We start from the raw sequence: 16,395 nt of genomic DNA, 5'->3' as shown, positions 1-16,395 counted from the left end.
AGGTCACAGGTATTACTGCGCACCTGCTCTGTGCCAGGCAGCTCCTCGCCCACTGAGCCCCAGAGGATGTTCCCTTTGTGCTTTTGTTGGCACTTTTGGGGACAGAGGTGGCTGGTCACTTGTCAGGTCCTGGCAGAGTCTCTATGCTCACTCGCTTCGCAACAGAAGTGCCACCTCCTCCTTAGGCAGGCAAACCTGCCCAGGGAAGGGGTACAGGAGCCCTGAGGCAATCTCTTTGGCTTGGTTGTAGAGGCCCATTCTTCCTATCTTGGGAGCTCATAGGTTATAAAAAGGTGAGGGAATGGGCTTGGACAGGACCTATTTGCAGCCCTCCTAAGAAGTCCCTGGTCCTTATCAGGCCCACGCATGGTGGGTGGAGAGGTCTCCTGCCAAGGTACCCTGCTTTGTTCCCAGCTTCCCCTGCCTGGGTTTAAGTAGGGAAATACTTGGTTCCATGAAAGGCAGCTGTAATAAAGGTAGAGCTTCTCATACACATGACCCACCCAGCCTCCAGCCCCTCAGGAAATGCCATGTGTAAGGACACACAGGTGGACCAAGGCAGCCAGAATGGGTTCTTGCCCCTTTGTGTGGAGCTCTTTCAGGCACTGCCGTCTCCTGGGCATCCCCTTTGCTGCTAGAGTCAGACCTCTGTGCAGACCAGAAGCAGCTTCCGCAGGTGGCACTCTGCAAAAGGCTCACTTTCCATTCCTCAGCCCTCCTGTCATCTGGCTGCCGCCACTGCATTCCCTACCTTCTTGCTTGCCCCTTCCTTAATGCCCACCTGTTTGTCTCTGTTTTTCCTGCTCCACTGCTTATACCCCAAGCCCCCAGCATTGCTGGTTCATCCCCTGGTGGTCCGAGTCCAAAGAGATTGCCCACTTCCTAGAAAAGGGAAGCTCCTCTTTGCTTATCCAGACCTGCAGATGAGTGAAAAGCCACAGAGAAGATTATGTGGTTTGCAAACTAAGAAAAGAGGAGGTTGACCCCTGTATTAAATACACTGACTCTTAAAAACTACTCTAATTTGGAAGCAAAAAAGGAACTATTGAAGGATCCTTATTACTCCCTGAGAAATATTGCTGTCTCCCACTATTGCTCTGAAAGAAACAAATAATTGGTAAAGGGTTTCCAAGCAAATGTTATGCAGGACCTGTCAGGAGCTTGGACTTCACCTGTTAAAGAGTGGACCGCCATCAGGAAGCATGGCTTGCAAGCTGGGGAGGCAGGTGATGGCGCTGGAGCCCCACGGTGACATTCATGGGAGCAGCACCCTCCCCACCTGGGGACGGGTTCTCCTGAGCAGGTGGATACTCCACGGCAGCGACTTGCAGTCTGGTTTCCTAACCATGTTCTCAATGGGACAGAGTCCAAGTTTCGGAGCGCAGAATCCTGACTCTGCCAGTTAGGACAGCCTGGAAAGCACTGAGAGAAGCCTCAGGAAAAGCTGATCTTCCTGGAATAAAATTGTTTTCCTGCACGTGGCCCCTGAGTATCCAAGGGCCCCAATGCTCCTGGCAGCTTTCTGAGTGGGAGTGACTACTCTTTAGAAAGAATTGATGCCATGTAGTAACTGGCTCCCCAGCCTGAACACAAGAGCGGGAGGGAAGAGCTGAACAATTACTCCATTGAAATCATCTTCACGTGCACTGCAGTGTGGGAAGGTGGTTTGATAAAGCCTGGCTAATGTTAAATCTCTGTAAGGATTAAAGGGTTGATTCATTAATAATTACCTGCAGTATTATTTGCGATTCTGTTGCCCAAGACACATTTTTTAGGGCAGCTTTCTTTTCACAGTCATCGAGAAATTATTAATAATTGTGATTTAGTGAGAAATTATTAATGACTTCTTAATGGGAGTGGAGAGAAAGCTGACCTAACAAAACCGTCGTCCTGAGCAGCAGAATTGAAAATAGCCCTGTAGTTAATTATTCTTAAAATCAGTTATAGAGATAGAGTACTCATTTTTTCATTAAGTAAAATATGTATTGTAGAATAGATACCCAAGTAATATGATTTTGAATTATACAGCCAGGATTTTTAAATGCTTTATTGTTGCTCCCATAAATTCCTCAACTACCAAAATTTATGCTGGGAAAACTAATCCTTCCTATCTTGCTTTCTTGGGTCTCTAGAATTCTCTTCCTTTCTGCCCTCAAAAGGATGTGATCTGCCACATTTCCAAACACCCACTTCCCCTCTTGGAATCTCTGTCTTGATGGTTATATCCTTTCTGGAATATAATTGTGGGTGAACTTGCTTCATCATCTCACTAAATTATTATTCCCTGAGGGGCACTAGGCCTAGGACATCTATACTTTGTGTTAAACACTGTATGGTTTATCCACAACACACACCTGGTAAATGTGTCTGAAATGACTACTCAAGCCCCAAATCAAAATGTGGTCACTCCCATGGTGTGCAATGGAAAACTGGCCCTCAAAGAGGCCACACTGAGCATCCAAGACCTGGGTACTACTGCCCCCAGTTGAAATCTTAATTTTGTTCTATCCAAACTATAAAGCTAGGAAGCTTTGGCTCCTTCCCTAAAGAAGCCGCATTTCCCACTCATTGCCATGCCCCCTAATTGGAAGGAGAACCCACATTTTTTTTCCTGAATCCAAAGTCTTAGTCTGGAAGTGGTGCTGTTCTCTACACCTTCATCTATGTTCTATCCTCTCAGCCAGCTTCTCCTCCCTAAACCAATGGACATCCTGAGAGCTCATGTTTTCATGTTCCTGTGGGAAGTTTTTAGACAAACAAAATTAGGAGATGTGGGATGTGGAGAACAGACAAAAGTTAGATGGAGGGTCAGTATGACTATAAGATCAAATAAAGAAAGATGCAGTTGGTGTTTTTATTTTTATTTTTTTACACTGGGAATTGTTTGGTGTTTTTATTTTTGAGACAGGATCTCTGTTGCCCAAGCTGGAGTGCAGTAGTGTCACCATAGCTCACTGCAACCTCTGCCTCCCAGGCTCAAGTGATCCTCTTACCTCACACTCCAGAGGATCTGGGACTACAAGGCTCTTGCCACCATGCCCGGCTAATTGTTGTAATTTTTGTAGAGAAGGGGTTTCACCATGTTGCCTAGGCTGGTCTCGAACTCCTGAGCTCAAGCAATCCACCTGCCTTGGCCTCCCCAAGTGCTGGGATTACAGGCATGAGCCACCTCGCCCAGCCGCGGTTAGTGTTTTTAAGCATGAAGAAAAGAAATGTATTTCATCTGCTATCTGGCTCCATGTGCTGTAACTAGAGCCAAAATAATCCTTGAAAGGACCTGAAAACTTACTTTCAAATGTTTTTCTGGGATACATCACTTCACTAGGTGGTAACTCAGGGAAGCATAGAGGGTGTGACCGTACTGGTTTGCTTTATAAATCAGACATAAGATGAGAAGCAAAATGCATAAGGATGCCTCCACTAAAAGAGGTCAGAAGAAAGATGGAGGTGGTGGCACACATAAGACAAGTTAGCAGAGGAGGGGAAGGTGATGTGGAAGGAAATGAGGTTAAAAAATTAACTGAAGAACATACGCGGGCAAAGAAATTTAAAGATAGGCTATATTTTGACTAAGCAGATTTAGTCAGACAACAGAGACAAAAACCCCCTCAAAATTAATTTCAATAAACGTAATTTTTTAATTATAGTTTTTAAATTTATATATAATATTTGTGCATATTTTGGGGATACATGTGAGATTCTGATACCTGTATTCAGTGTGTGATGATCAAGTCAGGGTAATTGAGATATCCCTCAGCTCAGACATTTATCCTTTCTTTGTGATGGGAACATTAGAATTCTTCTCTTCTAGTCATTTTGAAATTTACAATAAACAACTGTTAACTGTAATTTTCCTATTGTACTATCAAATACAATGAACATAATTCTTAATGACAGACATCAGAGCTTGGAAGTTTTCAAAATGGGAGCAGAACAAGTTTTGATCAAATATACACATTCTTAACTTGTGAACTGACCACCCCAATCAAAACAGATTTGAGCAGCACTCTGAGAGAGGACACATTGGAAACCACAAAGGAAGTGGCTGGTGGGAAGGTGCAGGGATGGGGAAGCCCCCGGGAGGCCTGGAGCCAGCCCTCAAACTCAGAGCCACAGCCAAGCGGACTACAGACAGCCATTCCGTTGCTGGAGGCATCAAAGCCTTGTATGGAAGAGGTCCAGTTCTGATGCCCACACTATCCACAGATGTTAATTCTTCTCAGTGAACCCCAAAGCAAACTTGTGAACAATAAGGGAAGCCTTCAATTAAACCTTTAAGCATTCTTGAACCTCCCCTCTGCAAATACTTATTTGTGTTATGGGTAAGTTTTGAGTTACAGATTGTCAACATGGGGGATGGATGGATTCAAATGATTCAGCTAAATTTCAAAAATTCTCAACCTAGAGATCAAGTTTGAAATGAGTGTGGATCTAGAAGAAGCTAAGAAAACAATTCTAGGAGATTTAGAGAAACAAAAATGTATTTCTTCTCCCCAGCCCTAAACTACTCCATGTTTTTGTTCTAAGTGGCCTGCTATACTTTTGTAAAACAAAAAGACCACCCAAATCTCTAGTATTCTGGGGTCTATATAATCAGCGCGCAGAGTGAATTTTCCTTTCTTGCTATGGACCAAGAAGAGCCTCATACACCCAACTCTGGCCTCACCAGATTGTTTTTAGCCTGATGATGAGCCTCTATTAAACCCAGAATTTATTTGTCCCAAAGAAGGGTCATGTGTGTTTAACAGACATAAAATCTGCACTAAATGGGAGTCCTGGGCCAGCCTGCTGCGGTCTGTGCGTTGTAAGAGGGAATCCTGCATAGCCCATCTGCTGCAGAAGAAGTTTCCAGAGAGGAAGAGAGGCCAGCCAGAGAAAGAAGCTCGTCCCCCCACATCTCTCTAAATGAACCTGGTTTCTGCTTTCCTGGGCTGCTCCCAGAACCATTCAGATCTCCTCTTACCCTCTATTTTGCTATTGACTTGTAGAGACAAGGCCCACGTGGGTCTGCCTAATATAGAATTCCCTGCACTAGAGCCAGTTCTATATCAGTGAGTGTGAGTGTATAGTGATTTTCTTTGTCCTCTTTATAAATAAAAAAACTAAAGGTAATTACAATAAGAGCTTTGTTTTTCTAAAATTAAGCTCTTAATAAATATCATGAACTAGTCTCTCTCTCTCTTTTTTTTTTTTTAGACAAAGTCTTGCTCTGTTGCCAGGCTGGAGTGCAGTGGCGTGATCTTGGCTCGCTGCAAACTCCACCTCCTGAGTTCAGCTGATTGTCCTGCCTCAGCCTCTCAAGTAGCTGGAACTACAGGTGCCCGCCACCACACCCAGCTAATTTTTGTATTTTTAGTAGAGACGGGGTTTCACCGTGTTAGCCAGATGGTCTTAATCTCTTGACCTCGTGACCCGCCCGCCTCAGCCTCCCAAAGTGCTGGGATTATAGGCGTGAGCCACCGCACCTGGCCTCTCAGTTTCATAAGCATTGCCTTATTTGAACTTCACAAACAACCTGAGTGGTTATGAGCTGAGTATTGTTGCTATTATTAATCTATAAATGAGGAAACTGAAACTGAGAGAGGCTTATTTACTCCCCCAACGTACTCCCCCAACGCCACACAGCTAGTAAGTGATGGAGCCCAGATTAAAGCTACTCAGTCTGACTCCAAAGTCTCTCCGTCTCCCTCATTCTCTACCCGTCCACCTTAACCACCATGGTAAGTTAGTTATCTAAAGGTACAAACAGGAGTTTTAACATTTGCTTTTGCTCATGTGAAAAATAAACCCCAAGAAATTTGAGCCATAAAAGCATCAGACCCGCCCTTGGATTGTTCTGCAAAATCAATGCAGAGAAAGCAGAAAGGCTTTCATTGAACCATGTAGCTAAAAATAAAAGACCCAACGAGCAAAGATTCCCTAGTGCTGGGCAGGAGAGGGCATCAGGGAAGTAGAAGAGAGAGGCAGCCTCTGAAGGGGCTCCCACACAAGTGCAGGGCGGCAGCACCTTAGCCGCAGAGCCCCAGGTGCTCTTCTTCCTGCGGCGACACCTGAGCCCACGTTCTCCTCTGCTGCTTGCCTCTTAGCACTCAAGCTGAGGTGTCGCGACCGCATCCCAGAGGGCAAATGGCGGACAGTTAAGGAGCTGAGCAGCCAGCTGCGGTTGCTGCTTCGTCCCCAGAAGCCCCGCCAGCAACTTCTGTAGACCTGCCCATGGCCAGGACCTCATCACAAAGCCTCCTCTGGATGGGGGGCCAGCCTCTTACAGCTGCCCACCCAACCAGGGTGCTCGTAGGTGTCAGGCAGGACTCAGCAGCAGAGAGACAAGTCTTTCTGAAAGCAGAAAGGGAGTGCTCATAGGGAATTACATGACTCCCGGAATCATTAGGAGGCAGGTTTCCTTCCCAAAGCCACGCCACAGGGCTGGATGCGGAAGGACCTGCCTTCTACTACAAATAGGGAGGCCCCAGTCACACCGGGAAGCCAGGACTAAAACTGTAGTGCTTTTTCTAGGAGCTCTGCCCCTACATGGGTGCGTCCCTCCCTGCCTCTGTCTCTCAGCTTAACCCAGCCTCAAATTTAGTCTCATGACAGAGAAATGGGACTAATCTGATTGGCAGAACCCACATCACATCCAGAATCCTAGCACAAACGTGCCGGGAAGCGCAGGCTTGCTTTCCAGCTGTTGCAGAACCGAAGGCACAGAGGAGGAAGCTGGAGATGATGCCACATACACCCATCAGCCACAAGTTAGCAAAGGAAGCAGAGTCCTTTTTCCAGGGGACTTTGGCTTCTGAGCTGCTGGTGGTGGGGGAAGGGCAAGGGAAGGGCATTGGGGTAAAAACAACCCTTCTTGCTTTCCTGTGTAGAGGACTCAGGATGTGGTTGGTGAGCCCATCATCTGGGGAGACGCATGAAGGGGAAAGGAGGAAGAAAAGCTTCAAAAGAAACATGGCTGAAGGGTTTCTGTCCTGGAGAAGAAGGGGTGGTGCTGGCCGTGACACTTACCCTATTGCCTCACAGACCTGGAGCGATTGACCTCTCTTGTGCACACCAGGGAGTGGGAGGGACAAGGGGACGAGGACACAGGCCTGCCTTGAAGAGCTTGCATCCTAATGAGAAAGCTAGAGCTGAGGAGCACAAAGACAGGACGGAACAGGCAGGGTCCTTACAGTGCTACAGATGGGTAAGCTGAGGCCTGGGGGGTGACCACCTGCCTGGCATCCCCTGTGCCAACCTCCACCCCCCAGCAGGCTACTTCCACAGGGATCCAGGCTTCAGAGCATCTCAGGTTCCAGAGAGGCTCCAAAACGCACCAACTCAAAGGCTGTTTTACTGGAAATGTTCATGAAAATCTATTCCATTACTATTTAGATTATCAAGGCACACCACAGGGTGAAGTTTAACATGCAGCAAAACTTTTCTCAAGCCTCTTTTTCCAGCTCTCTCACTGATTCTCCAAAACTTCTCTCTTACTCTCTGCTCCCAGCAAAGCCTTGCCTCCTGGCAGCCCATGTGGGTGCCTGATTTTCTTCTCTGCTTCTTTTATTTAACCTCTACTCTTAATTCTTTCCTGCAAGGAAATCTCTGATTCTTCTTCTGTAATTCCCAGCTATCTCTCCACCACCTGCCTTCTTGAATCTCTGTTTCTCTTTCTCTGTCTCCCTTGCCCTGATTATAAATTATAAAAGCCCAGAAATGGAGCTGGCAAAGATAGAATCCACTTTGGTTGGTGAAGGGCAGAGATGTTATGAAGGCTCCTATTGCAAACAATCATGGTCTCTGTTCATTTCCATAGCAAAGAGAGGAAACGTGAATCTCCTTCTCTCGAGCAGGTAGCTTGGCGTTCATAACCCTTCTTAGGAGCTCTCCATAAATGTCTGAATCTCAGTAAATATGGTCCCCCACGTCCTCCCCATCTCTGCCCTTGAACACTTGGAAGATCTTTAGAACATGTCATCACTTGTCCAGGTTCATGGCAAAAGCAGAACTAAGTTAGAAACACCTGGCTCTCAGCCTCTCCACCTTCACCCCGGCTTCTTCTGCTGTCAAACTCCTCTGAGTTTTTAAGTACAAAATGTGACACTTTCTGGTGTTGATCAAGCTGGAAACCAGCAGGTGCCCACATCTTAGACTACCCCTGCCCTCAACAGCAGCTTAAATACTTAGAGTTTATTAAATCTGTTTACCACTACTCTGCATCTTAGCACAAACATTAGCTAATCCCTTGTTTGGAGATCAAACCCAAGAAACTTTTAAATATGATCTCCTGCCCAGTGTGGCAAACAAATCATTTCCATCATGGAAAAAAACCAGGGAGGAAAACAATAGTGCATTGAAACCAATGCAACACAGTCCTCAGTGATCAAAGTCCTCTGGTTTTCAATTAGCGCAGGACATTCAGAGGAAGAGGGCTGCCTGCTTATTGATTAGTTGATTGTTTATGAAATGAAGAAACCTCATCTTTTCTCTATATTCTACTACCGGCTAGGGGCCTGGGAAGTGAAAATTGCCACCAGCACCATCCTGCAAAGAAAAGAACATTCCATTTACTCCTCCTTGCTTCCTGGGTGCCAGCACCCCCATCTTACCCAAGCTAGACCCTAAGGAACCTCTAGTTTCTCCTTCCCCTCACCTCCTCGTGTAATTTCTCCCCAAATAACATCACATTTGCCTGAGCGCTGCCTCTCACATCCCTGCTCTCCTTTACTCCTGTCTCTTCATTACTCCTTTCTCACCAAGACAGTAAGTGCAGCTTCCATCCTTGTCTCTTTCCTGTCAACCTATGTGACCACTAATGCTATTCAACTCTCTACATCTTCGACTGGGTTCTAACTGTCCCTTGACACAAGCCTTCCTTTGAGATGTGATTGAAAGTGATGTCTGTTACTTCTGGCAGAGCCTCAAGGGCCTGTACCTGCTTTGCCATGATCCTTTTTCCCTCTGCCATTGTGACTGACCATGTTCCTGATGAGGCTGCCACATGAGCCTGAGGAACAGAGTGGTACCACTCCACAAGGTCCACATAGCACAAGTGAACTACAATGCTTTATTTCAGTAATGCCACCCATATCTTGGAGCTCTATGCCCTGAGTGATTCAGGAGGTGGAGAACAGCTCTGGTTGCTTCCTTCTTTAAAGAATATCATTACTTTCCCAAGCTAATGCATGAATTAGAATCTAAAATATAGGTCAGGCACAGTGGCTCATGAGTACAATACCAGCACTTTGGGAGGCCAAGGCGGGAGTATTGCTTGAGCCCAGGGGTTCAAGACCAGCCTGGACAACACAGAAAGACATCATTTCTATTACATAAATGAATAGATAATCTGAAAAATAAAACAGGAATGCTAAGAGGCAATGTTGTATAATAATAATTTTTGTTTAGTGACTGGCCTTTGTCCCAGGCTACTGGAAGGGCAACTCTAAATCCTTGGAATTTCCCACGTAGTAGGAGCGTCTTTGTTTTTCAAGAGGCCCTGGATTGGATCACACCTGACTTTATGCTAATGAAGTGGTCCATGGTGGTTCCTAGATAGCCTCAGGATGGGGCTGGTCATGCTAGAAAGACCAACCATGTGATAAGAGGGCTGGGACTTTGAGACATGGAATATCAGTCTGACTTCCCATCCTCCAGGGAGGAGAGTAGGGACTAGAGATTGAGTTCAATCACATGGCCAATCAATCTTGTCTATGTAATGAAACTCCAATAAAAACTCTAAACACAAAAGCTCAGTGGAGCTTTCTCATTGGTGAAGACATTTATGCACTGGGAAGATAAGAGTCCTGATTCCATGGGGAAAGGGCATCAAAGTTTTGCAGGTGGGGCCCTCCCATACCTCACCCTATGTACCCCTTCATTTGGCTGTTTCTGAATTTCAACCTTAATAATAAAGCTGTAATCAAAGGTATAACATTTGCCCAAGTTCTGTGAGTTGTTCTAGTGAGTTATTGAACCTGAGGAAGATCACGGGCACCCCTAGATTTTTGGCTGGTCAGTCAGAAGTAGGGGTATTGTTGTTGTGGATCAAGTTCTTTAATCTTTGGGGTCTGTTCTAACTCCAGGAAGTTAGTGCCAAAATTGAATAGCAATATACCAATTGGGGTCAGAATCACTAGAAAAATAGGTTAAGTGGTGGACTGCACCGGGACATCCAGGCAGAGGTGGTGCCTTGGAATGAGGAAGTGGAGGCAGAATGACATGAATAGGTGAGACCACTTCCACTGGAGTCCAAGCTAAGTCAACTTCTTAAATCGCTCACATTCCCACCTCCTCATAGCCAAATGAGACCATTTCCTGCCCAGAGACTGGTTTCAGCTGGGCATCAATTTCCTGAACAGGGAAACCTACCAAACTTCTCACCTCCCAGAGAACATGGTACCCTCACATGGAAGATGAGGAGAGCTTGCTCCTCTCATTCCAGCTGCTCTCTTCTGCTGGCATTCTTATTCTTTGCACACGTTTTAAAATTCACAGTTACTAGAGGTGGCAGGTCCCTAGAGTCTCTTAATTTGTCTTCTAGAAACTTCTAAAAGCACACTCAAACATCAGGACAAAAGGGAAAAGTGTTCCCCTAGGATAGTTCACTGCTATTACATAAGTTTCAAAAATGGACTACCTAAAAGATAACTCAAACTGAAAATATAATTCACTGATATGGTCTGGCTCTGTGTCCCCCACCAAAATCTCATCTTGAATTGTAATCCCCATGTGTTAGGGGAGGGACCTCGTGGGAGGTGATTAGATCATGGGGGTGGTCCCCCCATGCTGTTCTTGCTATAGTGAGTGAGTTCTCATGAAATCTGGTGGTTTTACAAGGACTTTTCCCCCTTCACTCTGCACTTGTCTCTCCTGCCACCATGTGAAGAAGGACAAGTTTGCTTCCCCTTCTGCCATGATTGTAAGTTTCCTGAGGCTTCCCCAGCCATGAGGAACGTGAGTCAATTAAACATCTTTCCTTTATAAATTATCCAGTCTTGGGCAGTTCCTTATAGCAGCATGAGAATGGACTAATACAGTAAATTGGAACCAGGAGGTAGTGGGGTGCTTCTATAAGGATACCCAAAAATGTGGAAGCAACTTTGGAACTGGGCAATAGGCAGAGGTTGGAAGAGTTTGGAGGGCTTAGAAGAAGCCAGGAAAATGTGGGAAAGTTTGGAACTTCCTAGAGACTTGTTGAATGGCTTTGACCAAAATCCTTATAGTGATATGGACAATGAAGTCCAGGCTGAGGTGGTCTCAGATGGAGATGAGGAACTTGTTGGGAACTGGAATAAAGGTGACTCTTGCTATGCTTTATTTTGCCCCTGCCCTAGAGATCTGTGAAACTTTGAACTTGAGAGAGATGATTTAGGGTATCTAGTGGAAGAAATTTCTAAGCAGCAAAGCATTCAAGAGGAGGAAGAGCACAAAAGTTGGAAAATTTGCAGCCTGATGATGCAACAGAAAAGAAAAACCTGTTTTCTAGGGAAAAAGTCAAGACAGCTGCAGAAATTTGCATAAGTAACAAAGAGCCAAATGTTAATCACCAAGACAATGGGGAAAATGTCTCCAGGGCATGTCAGAGACCTTTGAGGCGGCCCCCTCAAATCACAGGACCAGAGGCCTAGGAGGAAAAAATGGTTTTGTGGGCTGGGCTCGGGGCCCCCCTGCTGTGTGCAGCCTAGGGACTTGGTGCCCTGCCTCCCAGTCAGCTCCAGCTGTGGCTAAAATGGGCCAAGTTACAGCTCAGGATGTGGCTTTAGAGGGTGCAAGCCCTAAGCCTTGGCAGCTTTCATGTGGTGTTGAGCCTGCAGGTGCACAGAAGTCCAGAATTGAGGTTTGGGAACCTCTGCCTAGATTTCAGAGGATGTATGGAAATGCTTGGATGTCCAGGCAGAAGTTTGCTGCAGGGGCAGAGCCCTCATGGAGAACTTCTGCTAGGGCAGTACAGAAGAGAAATGTGGGGTCAGAGCCCCCACACAGAGTCCCCACTGGGGCACTGCCTGGTGGAGCTGTGAGAAGAGGGCCACCGTCTCACTTACTCTTTCTGACCCAAAATATATCCTCATCTGTAAAATGAGGATATTAAGAACCTATGTATATTTCCTGGTATATAATAAGTACTCAGTAAATGGAGCACTGACAATCTTAGCTTCTGATGGCTATTGAGAAGTGTTACAAAATGGTCTAGCCCACCTGATCTGCTTTACTCAAGAAATGCCTCCCCTCTCACCATTGCAGCACTCCAGACTCCAGAATGGTAAATCCATTACAGCATTCCAGACTCCAGAATGGTAGATCCACCTATTGCTTAGGCTGTGCACCTGGAAAAGCCACAGACACTCAACAGCAGCCCATGAAAGCAGCAGGGATAGGGGCTGTAGCCTGCAAAACCACAGGGGTGGAGCTGCACAAGGCCATGGGATCCCACCTCTTGCATCAGCATGACCTGGATGTGAGACATGGAGTCAAAGGAGATTATTTCAGAGCTTTAAGATTTAATTACTGCCTCATTGAATTTCAAACTTGTGTAGGGCCTGTAGTCCCTTTGTTTTGGCCAATTTCTCCCATTTGGAATGGGTGTATTTACCCAATGCCTGTACCGTCATTGTATCTAGGAAGTAACTAACTTGCTTTTGATTTTACAGGCTCCTAGGTGGGAGAGACTTGCCTTGCCTCAGACGAAAGACTTTGGATTTGGACTTTTGGGTTAATGCCAAAATGAGTTAAGACTTTGGGGATCTGGTGGGAAGGCATAATTGTGTTTTGAAAAGTGAGAAGGATGAGATTTGGGAGGGGCCAGGGGCAGAATTATATGGTCTGGCTCTGTGTCCCCACCCAAGTCTCATCTTGAATTGTAATCTGAATTGTAATCCCTGCATGTTGGGGGAGAAACCTTGTGGGAGGTAATTAGATCATGGGGGTGGTCCCCCACCATGCTGTTCTCTTGATAGTGAGTTCTCACAAGAGCTGATGGTTTTATAAGGGGCTTTTCCCCCTTCACTCTGCACTTCTCTCTCCTGCTGTCATGTGAAGAGGGATGTGTTTGCTTTCCCTTCCACCATGACTGCAAGTTTCCTGAGGCCTCCCCAGCCATGTGGAACTGTGAGTCAATTAAACCTCTTTATAAATTACTTAGTCTCAGGTACCCAATCTCAGACATGCTGCTTCATAGCAGCATGAGAACGGACTAATACACTCACTTTAAAAAAAAAATTTAGATGAAAAAACAGTGACATCTATAATCCAGTGTCTAGTGAGCAAGGTTCAAATGAGCCGAGCAAAGTTCTAGGAAAGGATGGCTGGGGTGGGAAAAGCCTAATAAAAAGAAGCAGGACACAGCCCTCAAGGCCTCAATCATCTATTACAGAGACAAAGTTTATAAATGGAAAAAGTACTGCAAGGCAAGCCATGATTCAATTTCCAAGTAGGTCAAACAGATCAAGTCTCAGTTTGGTGAAGAATTAAAGTAATGAAAGAATAGAGCATTACACAGAAGTCACAATTGTCATGGGTCTTGAATTAGCTCTTATCAAAGAAAAAGATCCGTTTGTTTGATTTTTCAATTAGGTATTTTAATTCTGTACTCCTAACCTACTGAAATTGCACCAAAATCCACATCCCTTTGTTCTCAAAAAACATCTGGACCCCATAGTCAGGATGGCTGGGCCACCACACTTCCCCAGCAGGCAAGCTAAGAACTCTTAAGGACAGGTGTTTTCAAAGCCAGCCAAGGCTGTTCCTCTTTGCCTCCTGAGAATCTGTTTTTGTGGCACTTGGAAGCATATACGAGATACTCAAAAACTAGCCCACTGCAAGTCAAGAGTAGAACAATACCAATATGACATCATTGGTGCCAAACGGAGTGGCCAAAATAGTTAAGATATATTACAGAAATCTGTATTACCACGAACGATGTAGAATTCTTTGAGTGTAGTGAGAATGGAGGTGAACCCACCATTTACAAAAGATCCTACCTTCATTTAAATGCACTTGGTTAGGATGATCCCAGCAAGGCTATTAGGGAAGGACCCAGAGCCACAAGCACCTGTGGGCCAGGCCCCCAACTGGCCCTGCTGGTGGCTGTGTCTGGGGTTGCAGCCTAGCCCCAGCAGTCCTAGGCAGGGCACATGCAATGGTGCATCTTAGGTCTATGTGGGCTGTTGATCAAGAGCAAGGCCCAGCCATCTGCAGCAGAAATGGAACAGGAAGCAGCCTCTGGGAAACAGTTATTTTTTTATGTTATTGTTTTAGAGACAGGGTCTCACTCTGTCACCCAGGCTGGAGTGCAGTGGTGTAATCATGGCTCACTGCAGCCTTGACCTCCTACACTCAAGTGATCCTCCCGCCTTAACCTTCCAAGAAGCTGGGACCACAGGTGCATGCCACCATGCCTGGCTAATTTTTAAAATTTTTTGTAGAGATGGAGTCTCACTATGTTGCCCAGGCTGATCTCAAACTCCTAGGCTCAATGATCCTTCCACTATCTCAGCCTCCCAAAGTGCTGGAATTATAGGCGTGAGCCGCTGTGCCCAGCTAATCTGGACAAGATTTAAATCAGGGCTTCTGTGGCAGGAACAGTGTGGGAGGGTTTCACTTCCTCTGGGAACTCCTCTCTGGATTACCACCCTTCCCCCATATCTAGGTTAGGGTCACAATGAAGGCTCCTGCAGTGTCCTGTTCTCACCTCTTCTTCTATTACCCTGCAATGGAATCATCCATGTACCCATCTATCTCCCCAGCAAGAACAGGTGCACCTTGGGGATAGCATCTCTGTCTGATTCATCTCTGTATGGAGCAAACAATGTCTGGCACACAATGGGTGCACGTGAAATGTTTGCTACTGTTATTGAATGTGGATTGCAAATCAGGGAATCAAGACCCCATCGGGAGCATGTAGGACCATTTGCATATAGGGGAGCCTGTGGTCCTGAGACCAAGTGTGAGACTGGAGTCTCAACAAGCAGATGAGACCTCAACTGCTGCGGAGACGTAGCACAGAGCCCACCTGCTAATCAGGGTGTCTTAGAAACTCAGAGGGCTAAGTGCGTGGTTGGACGGTCAATATGGTCCCAGATATCAGAGCCAGTAGTTGGATGGGGGCCGGGAAATGTTACAAGCTGACAATTTTATAAGAATACTCATTTTCAGGTGTTCACTGTCCATTCAGTATGAAGACTTACTCTGAGAAGCAGAGTTGACACCGGCCACCCTCAAGAAATAAAATCCAAAATCTAAGGCTGCCAACATAGTGATAGTTCTGCCTTCCCCTATCCTCCAGAGGGACAGAGAGGAGTTCAAAATGCCTCCCTAGTACTCTGTGTTCTGTGACTCAGAGATGGTGTTTATTGCCTGCACACTCTTCTAAGCCTTCTGAATATCCACACAGCCCTTCCTCCTAGCTCAACCAGAGCAATTGACTGATGCACTGGTACAACCATCTCCGGTTACATGTTTACTATGCCAGGGAGAAAAGGAATTCTTATCGTAAATCACTATTCCTTGCAAATGTATTTGCCAGAATCAAAATAAAGCTAAAGTTAGACACAAAATGGGATGGGACAGAAACTTGACCAAACAAAGTCAGAGAAATAGGGGGAAGAAGGGGTCTCAGCATCACTTTGTGACTCAGGACAAGACTTTTTCCATCCGCCTCTTGTAATTCTGGGTAGCAGTGAGCCCAGTTGGGAATAAACAGCCCCGAGGTCAGTAGTGGCCACTGGGTTTTTTCTTGTAGGCCTGGAGGCAGCGGGACTGCGACAAGGTTATCCAGGCTTGCCTGCTGCCTGCTACCAGCAGGGGTTGCAAAGCAAGTCCATCAGCCCAGGGCATGGCTTCCACGGTGAGAACCGGGAGGAGAGCCCATGCTTGCAAAGCAAGTTCTTGGTCGCAAGCACCAACCTCTTTCAGAGAACCTTGATTGATGGCAGCACCCTACTCATATCCAAGAGATGTTTCTGCCTGTCGGTGCTGATGACCCAAAGCGTGCCCTGCTCCTATGGGCAGGAGGTGGACCCCGGGTCTGCCACCCTCCCCTTCCCTCTCCTCTGGGCACAGGCTGCACTTCCTTGCCCTTCCTGTTGTGGAGAGTCAGTGGAAAATGAGTCCTCTCCCACGTCAGAGCTGAGAAGAATAACAGATCACATAGTTTTCTTTTAGCTGCTCCTGTCTTCCAGGTCATGTTCTAAGTGACTTATGAATCTCATCTCAGTTCATGCCCAGAACCATCTTATGAGGTCCACTGTTGTCTCCATTTCACAGATGAGAAAACTGAGAAGCCCCCTACTCCCAAAAAAAAAAAAAAATCCCACAGTGGTGAGTGGTGGAACCAGGCTGGAACCCTGAAAGCTGACTCTGGGCTCACATCCTGACCCGCTTTCCTCTCCTTGGGGAACCCACAGGGGCGGCGGCTCT

This window comes from Pongo abelii, chromosome 1, assembly GCF_028885655.2.
Source record: "Pongo abelii isolate AG06213 chromosome 1, NHGRI_mPonAbe1-v2.0_pri, whole genome shotgun sequence".
Classification (NCBI taxonomy): domain Eukaryota; kingdom Metazoa; phylum Chordata; class Mammalia; order Primates; family Hominidae; genus Pongo; species Pongo abelii.
This window is presented reverse-complemented; position numbering follows the sequence as displayed.